Genomic DNA, 8146 nt, shown 5'->3' with positions numbered 1-8146 from the left:
TATCTACACACTCAATATTGTCCCGTCACGTTGTCACTCACTTTTATATACCAGACTACCCTATATCTAGTAAATACTAGAGCATTCGCCAAGATACGGGATAGTTCTAGAAACGTGGCGTCACACCAGCCAGGTGACTCGCTGACGCAACAGTATATTAGGTAGGTCTAATATATAACTGGAAGTTCAGCAAGATATGCTTAGGAGTAATATTGAGTTTCACTAAAACCAACTGAAGCTGTGATGAGAAATTAATTGTCTGGACACAAAGTGTGATACACAATGAAAAACAGTTTTTATTATAACACAACAAATCAACTGCATGTGTGCTCCACTTTAAGGATGACAAATGGATGCCTTTATTGGAGCTGTGAATATGTCAGGTTGGCTGCACTTTCTCCAAACATATTTCCAAGCAGACCAACTCACTCAATATAATGTTTCAAACTGTTTGAATCTCACATTACTTAGTTGAACCAGTAATGCAAAACTTACACAGAGCGACAAGTGCTATCCATGTGACTAATCAATTTCATTCATGTATAAGGGAAGTTGTAGCCCCGAGATATCACCCGACCTACCATAGAAAAAGACTGCTGTTGAACTTCATACACAAGGTGTAGTTTTACAGCCATATCACAAATGTGCAGTCCAAGTGTTATCTCCAAAGAAATAACAAAGTGACTATAATGAAATGAAGTTAATGACTTCCTTAGTCAAGTGTTATGTGAGACTACATAGACCTATAAATAAACAAACATTTTTAAACTTCAACATTAAAAGGAGGTAGAAAATGCATGGCATCCCTACATATCACACATATCTAGTCATATGAAGGATTTAACTTAGAAATATAGTTAATATGAGGTAGAGAACAAGTTTGTCCAAAATATGGGAAAACTGTGTTATTTGGTGATGCCAGTTGTTGTTTAGTATAGAATTACCTCTTGTGGTAATCTCATTTTTGTATCACCCATGAATGAAATCAGCTCTGGGACCTCTCATATGACAGTTGAGTGCTTTACTAACTGAGCTAAAAGGTTAAGAAACTAGCACTTGCTATTAAGGCACTATTTAACAACTCAAACTACCACACTCCTATTTGATGAAAATAAACAATTGTAGGATGTTAGTAAATAATTTCTCATTTTTGTATGTTAATTTATTTTACAGGAAGCAAATTATATTAAAATGACATAAGTCTGTTCATAAGTTAATTTGGCAGGTTAGTACTGTATCTGCCTGGGTAGACTCATTAAGTAAATGGTTTCAACGTGATTTCATCTAGCAACATTAATCAGAAGCCACTGTGTTGTCATGGTTAAATTAATTTTTACAGTTGATTATGGATTCATTAATATTTGTTTAGATTCCAATAACAAATGTCAAGTTCCAGCTGTTTTTGAGTACATTTGAGACAAACTTTATGAGATAAAGATTTGTAAGATTAGCCAAAGAAAACTTTTGAATCTTATTGTGCAGAAGTTAAAAACAGTAGTCCATGGTATTTTAAAAGGAAAATCACTTAGAACAGAAAAGGGGCAGTCCAACATATTTGATATTTAACTAAAATTAATAGGGTTAGCAATAAATAAAAGTTTCGGGTTTTATTTACTAACTTAATATTGTTTTATCCATAGTTTTGAATGAAATTGTCACCCATCAACCTGTTTTATAAGTTAGCTAATGTTAAACTAAAAGTGTAAAAACAGAACTCTTAGATAAGCTTAGAATAATCTCAGAGTTGGCAAGAGGTGCTGTTGGTTAGCAGCCTTACCTCGAGTTTGTCAGCTGAAAACAAAAGATGGGTATATGCAGATAGTCCTTTGCTTAGCTTAGGTGAGCAAAATCATTATAAAGTCAAGTAGTGAATGATGTGTTGTTTAGCATTAAAATAAATGTTTCAGTTTTTAATTCTTAGTACAATCGCTATTTAAGTGACATAAAGTGTTTTATATGTTGTAATTCTCAAAAATCTTTATTATTCAAGTGTATGTGAGGTTTATACATAACACATTGGTCAAGAACATTGTTAAAAGTTCCTTTTGTTCTAGCTACCCATTGTTCTGTGTCATCAATTGGAGAAAAACACTTTTCTACCAATGGTGAAGATAGCTATAAAATTGCACTTAATGTGTGAAAGTAGACAACAGTTTTCTGAATACAGCCTCTTTTATAATGTGAATGGTCAGTCACATGAGTAGTGCTAGTACCCTAGAAAATGGGGGGGGGGGTCCATATTCGCTGCTGCACTGACCATAGCCAAGACCATGGTGACAAAGAAAGGGGTCACCATGCTGCCAGTAGTACAGCTACTGCCACTTAAAAGGTGCCATAAAGAGATCCAAAATCAGCCAAAAGTAGAGCTACCAACCACTCTGGTTTAAGTCCTCAATAACCACCCCATGCTACTGTAGACACCATTCTTAAGCAGCATTACCAAGAAATAGTAAAATGGTGGATAATCAAAGCTGTACCAGCTAAGGGAGGAAGTCTACTGGTTGCAGACAAATCCATCCCAGACTGGAAAGAACATGCCTGTCCAATGTGAGGGAGAGTATCAAGGTAACCACCATTCCAGAGGTGAAGTGGTTGGGCCTAATTGGTACCAGTGTATATCTTATATATTGTTAACCTAAGTGTAAATTATATATACAAACACATACACAATTTCATCACATGTGTTGTATGCTTATAGATGTTTTTCTATCTTCCTTTATTTGTATTTATTATTTTAGTTATTTTTCCTTTCTATGTAATATTTATTCATAATGAATGTTGTGAACATTGATATATATATGTACGTATCTTGTAACTAATTTAATTTCAGTTTGGGTTGTATGTTTGAAAAGGTGAATCAGATGGTTTCTTGTAGTTTTTTTCATTGTGTTATTATGTAATTTCTCCTAAAAGATTTCATTACTGTTTCTGATATATTGTATGTTTTACATTTGTAAAAAGAGTTGTTTTTCTACAGTTCAAGAATGGTTTTGTTTAGTATGTTTTTGTATTTCATTTTTCTGTACAACATTTTGGTGTAAAGGTTTCATTATTTTGATTATAGTGTACTTTTATATCTGATTATGCAAAAGTTATTTTTAACTTTCATTATGTTTAATGTAATTATAATTTGTAATAGTTCATTAAGTAAAGGATACTTTCTTTGTGTTTAATATGCTGATTGTTCAAGTGTATTTGAAACATGCATGTATTCACTATTAAAGGTTATTTTGATTTGTTTTATTATGCTTGTTTAATTTCTTATTTCTTTGTGTTTTTCCTAGAGTTTATTAGGTGTTTACCCTTCTGCACATAATTATTCATTTATCTTTGCTTAGGTGAAGAAGGGTTCCTTATTTTCTTATAATAAATGGTACTTAGTAATTTTAATTCCATATTTATCTATGTTGAATAATATCCTCTCATGAAAGTGAAATGAGCATCATTTTCCAAATGTTTGTTTTGCATTTTGTAAGTTCAATTTTGGCTGTGATTTCACTGTGTAATGACTAAAATTAATTATCATTGTTAATGGGTTGTCTGATATTGCTAATTTTAAAACATTTTATTTTATTTAGTGTTAATAGGTTTTGTCTTTTATTGTGTATTTAGTATGATTACTTGATGTATTATTCTATTCTCTTCATTTATTAAAATAATTTTATTATTAAAGGGGGTTGATTTGTATTCACTGTTAAAGAGTTTATTTTTTAGTTATGTTGTGTGCTTATTTTTGATTCAACATGTTTTATTTTTCTGAAGGGTCTATTTAACAATGTCTTAAATTATATCATTATTAAAGTTTCTATTGTTGTATTACTAATGTAACTATTACCAATGAATTATGTATACATGTTAAAGGATTGTGTTGTCTGAATTACCATTCAAGTGTTTCTAGTGGAGTGAGAGAAGGTTGCACCTATTTCTTTACAAATAATTTGTTTTAAACTTTAAAATTAGGATTGGCTGGGACAGCCTTAAATAAATTGTGTTATACTATGTATTTGCTACCCCTTGTATTAATAAAGACTCTTTCAAAATTTATCATTTATTTAGATATATGTGTGATTTTCACATAATACATTAGTCAAGAAAGTCATTCAGTTCCTTTTACTCTACCTACCTATTGTTCTTTGTCATTTACTGGAGGGTAACACCTCGTTTGCCTGTGAGGAAGATAGCTGTTCTTAGTGTAAGAAAGAAGACAGAAATTTTCTTCATTGGTAGGTTAGGTGATATTTGGAGGCTATATCCTCCCTTATTTTCTAAAGGGAATGACCAATCATGTGAGTGGGAACCCTTAGAAAGTGTGAAGTTATAATTTTAAACACATATTGTGATTTTTCCCAAACTGTAAGATATAGTTTGATCAAGAATGACAGACAAATTGATAAAGATTTTGGAAGGACTACAGCTTTCTCTACACTTTAGACCACAAACTAACATTTTACAGTAAAGACAATTGTCTTTTGTGCTTTGGTAATACACACACTGTTGTTCTGTGGTGGAAATAAAGACTGTTTTCACTGTGTGCTTACATTTGTGTCCAATGTCTTTTTTTTTGCACAAACTCAAATTTCTTGTTATATAGTGGACCTAAATTATTCGCTCTTGGGAAAAATCAGTTTCACCTGAAAATACCATAGCTGTTTCAACTTAGAGCAAACACACTTTAGTACACAACAAATGGTGAAGAATGACACATGATTCAATCTAATGTAAAATGAGACAAACTGTAATTCGTTAAAAATGGCCTCACTTTATCTTGAATAACGAGTTGAAAACACAACTTCATTCTACAAAGACTAATGTTATTCTGACAGACATACTACTCAGAACAGTATTGAAGTTTAAACTTATCCAGTACTCCCTAGAAGGCCTAACATAACAAAAAAGTCAGAAAACAAGTCTCATTATAAACAAAAATAAAATTTTGCTGTGTCTATTTCTTCATATGTCCTGTACGCCAGATCTTGTAACAAAGGAATTAATAACTTGCCTAATGTGTTGTCCATATACAGAAGTAGATAAACTTGTGCTAACTCTGACCATGTGTGACAGTCTAAGATGGAGTTTAGAAACATTTGTGATTGGTCATAATCTGTTTATGTAGAACATCGAAGCACAGACAACTTTTATTGAACTTTTTACCTGAATATACTTGAATCAAGATACATATGATTTCCAAGTTATGAAAGGGTCACACCCATAATATATGCATATCACAGCTGCTCACATTATCATTGTTAATAGAAGTATTTTTGGGGGGAAATACGTGTTAGTGATCTTCAAAGGGTTAACTACATGAGAAAAAAACCACTGGTTTATCCTGACAAGTAACATTATAAAAGTAGTGTACAATTTCTAATGAATTCTGGCCATTTGAGTTTCATGATGTACTAAGGGTTCTTTTTATTAGCAGCACATTAATGATCTTATATTTTATTAAAGCTTCAAAACTGAACAGAAATTAAGGTTGTAGATTGAATAGTTGTTTTTCAGTGTAATAAATCCTCAGCTCTCACAATCACAAGATTAATTTCCTTTGACAATCACAAGATTCATTTCCTTTGAGTAGTATTACATTTGTGTAGTTTAGATACCTATTATATATTTTCATCTGTTGTAGGTCTCCATAAAAAGCAAAGTAAGGCTTAGAATTAAAAATAGTGCAGCTTCAGTGAGAATCTTTCTTTGTTTGAACTGCCTACCTTCCATGGATGCTATTTATTGTGACATGTATAATCTAAAGCATATGATGATCATGGTTTTTACAAAGGGTGGGATGGGTCTTAGACGTTTTTTTTATAAACATAGAAGAAAACACGTGAAAGTTGCATTCTTAAAGATAACATTCCAAGATATCCATTTATTAGAAGTAAGAAACTTGAGTCAAGTAAGTAGGCTAAGGTTATTTGATGACAAATGGATTACTGGAGTGCTTAATTTCAGTTAAATGTAGCTACCACATATATACAGTTAAGTACTTAATTCACTCAAAATGAATTTGTTACATTTGTCAGTTGCCTTTCTGACCAGGGGTAAAATCCAAAATGAATATAAGATACACAAAGGTTGAGTTCGTTATATTAAAATGATTTTGGAGCCTCCCCACATTATTACTCTATCTGATAACTGCACATCTTGAAAATAACTGTAAAATAATTTCCATTTCAACAGGCTCTGTTGTAATGTTGTCATGTCCAAAGAATATTACTTCACCCTGCAATCATTCCATATAGTGTATATCAACAAATGTTTCCCAGTGTCAATTTCTACAGTCTAATTTAATCACACATAAATCTATAGGCGACTTGATTGGTATGTCTTCATATGGAATATCATGCGCACCCATTTCATTCTCCAGTGGCTTGAGGCATTGTAATGGTTTAAGGGTTATGTTATGTAAGCAATGTGTGTTGTTTTTCAGACTAAGATCCTTCTTGACTATGTTACTGTTGCCTGAGAAATGTGGATGACTTTTGCCATGGATCTTTATGTTCATGGGTTTGTACCTGTTACATGTATTTATTTTACAATTTGATTAAGTACAAGTGATATCTCAGACTTGAAAAATCTAAATTCCTGATTTGGACACATTATTATGATCTTAGCATACGAATAGTTTTCATCAGAAAGGGCTGTTACATACCCTTTCCAAAAGCGATCAATTTTCAGTGGCAACACTACTTATGATCGCCAAACAAAATCAAAATGCAATTGTGATATCGTTTCACTGTGAATTTATATCTAATTTACATATTCAAAATCATTTAAAGATAACATAATCAACCCTCTGTATACATAGACATGTGCAAGTGTGTATACAGTTATATTTTGGTTTTCTTCATTTGTGTCTCCTAGTCCAAAAACAGGTGCCTAGTAGGTGGATCTCCAAGATTAGCTCTAGTATTATGGAAGCTTTGACCATGAATTTAACGACAGAGAATAATTTCAAGATGATACAGAAAATCTTTTTTTAGAATAATTCTAAAACTTTCTCCTCACAGTCCTCTGAAGTAAACTTTTTCATTCTGTTTAGTTGCACTCAAGTTGCTGATACTTTGTACAGAAATTGAAAAAATGTTAGTACAAAGTACAATGCCTTGCCGGTTCAACAAGACGTTAGTATTTCAGCATTTTAAATTTCTATTCTTACAAATAGGCTTTAATTTGTTATGATGTTAAAAAAATACAATTTAAACATATTAACATAGAATACAATCACAACCACCCAGATTTTTCTCTGAGTGACAATAACCTATTAATGATACAGCTGAAGAGAAACTAGGTTTTAGTATATACAGGTGATGATCCATGATTTTCAATTTGGGGGGTGGGGGAATCTTAAAATAAGTTGTTCCCATTATGAACACACCCTTAATTTTTTCAAACATTTTGTATACAAAAACAATAATTTACAAACTAACATACACCACAGATATGAGAATTGTATATTGTCACCTGCATTTGCTGCTGTTTTTAGAATCAAAATCATAGTGATATGGAATAGAACAACATGGTAAGGAAACTTAGTTAAAATAATAATACATCTGCAGCAAGTGCTACATATCCCTTGATCACTCTCCAGAAGGCAAGAAGCCTTGATTATAGGAAAGAATAGCTTGGCAACAATAGGTAGTTAGATGGACCCCTCGTTGAATCTGTCTCTTGTATAGATGTTATGCTAATGACGTTAGCTGTACTCATTCTTTCTTTGTGTTCCTCAGATATTACATCCATACATTATTCTTCACCATCATTTTAGGCACTCAGATCAGTTTAGCGTATCTAAGTAATTATGACGGTGATGGCTTCTATGTATAGAAGGTCACAAAAGCAACTAAAAACACTACACTTAACATTATTTATGACATTTATCTAGTTTATGATATTTTGTATTACCTTCACTTTAAATAATGCCAACTGGACAACCGCTATCTCAATAAAACATATATCTATTATTAATTTTTTCAAGCCCAATGAGAATTAAGTATTTAAGGGAAACATATCAACTGGTTAAACCCACAATGACTTCCTCTTTGGTTCTCGTACATTTATTTATTAATACCATGTATAAGACATAGTAGGATATGAATCTTCAAGGTATATCATTCAGCTGAAAAATTGTGCCTAAATCAAACAA

This window comes from Limulus polyphemus, unplaced genomic scaffold, assembly GCF_000517525.1.
Source record: "Limulus polyphemus unplaced genomic scaffold, Limulus_polyphemus-2.1.2 Scaffold82, whole genome shotgun sequence".
Taxonomy (NCBI): domain Eukaryota; kingdom Metazoa; phylum Arthropoda; class Merostomata; order Xiphosura; family Limulidae; genus Limulus; species Limulus polyphemus.
Note: the sequence above shows the minus strand (reverse complement) of the source record.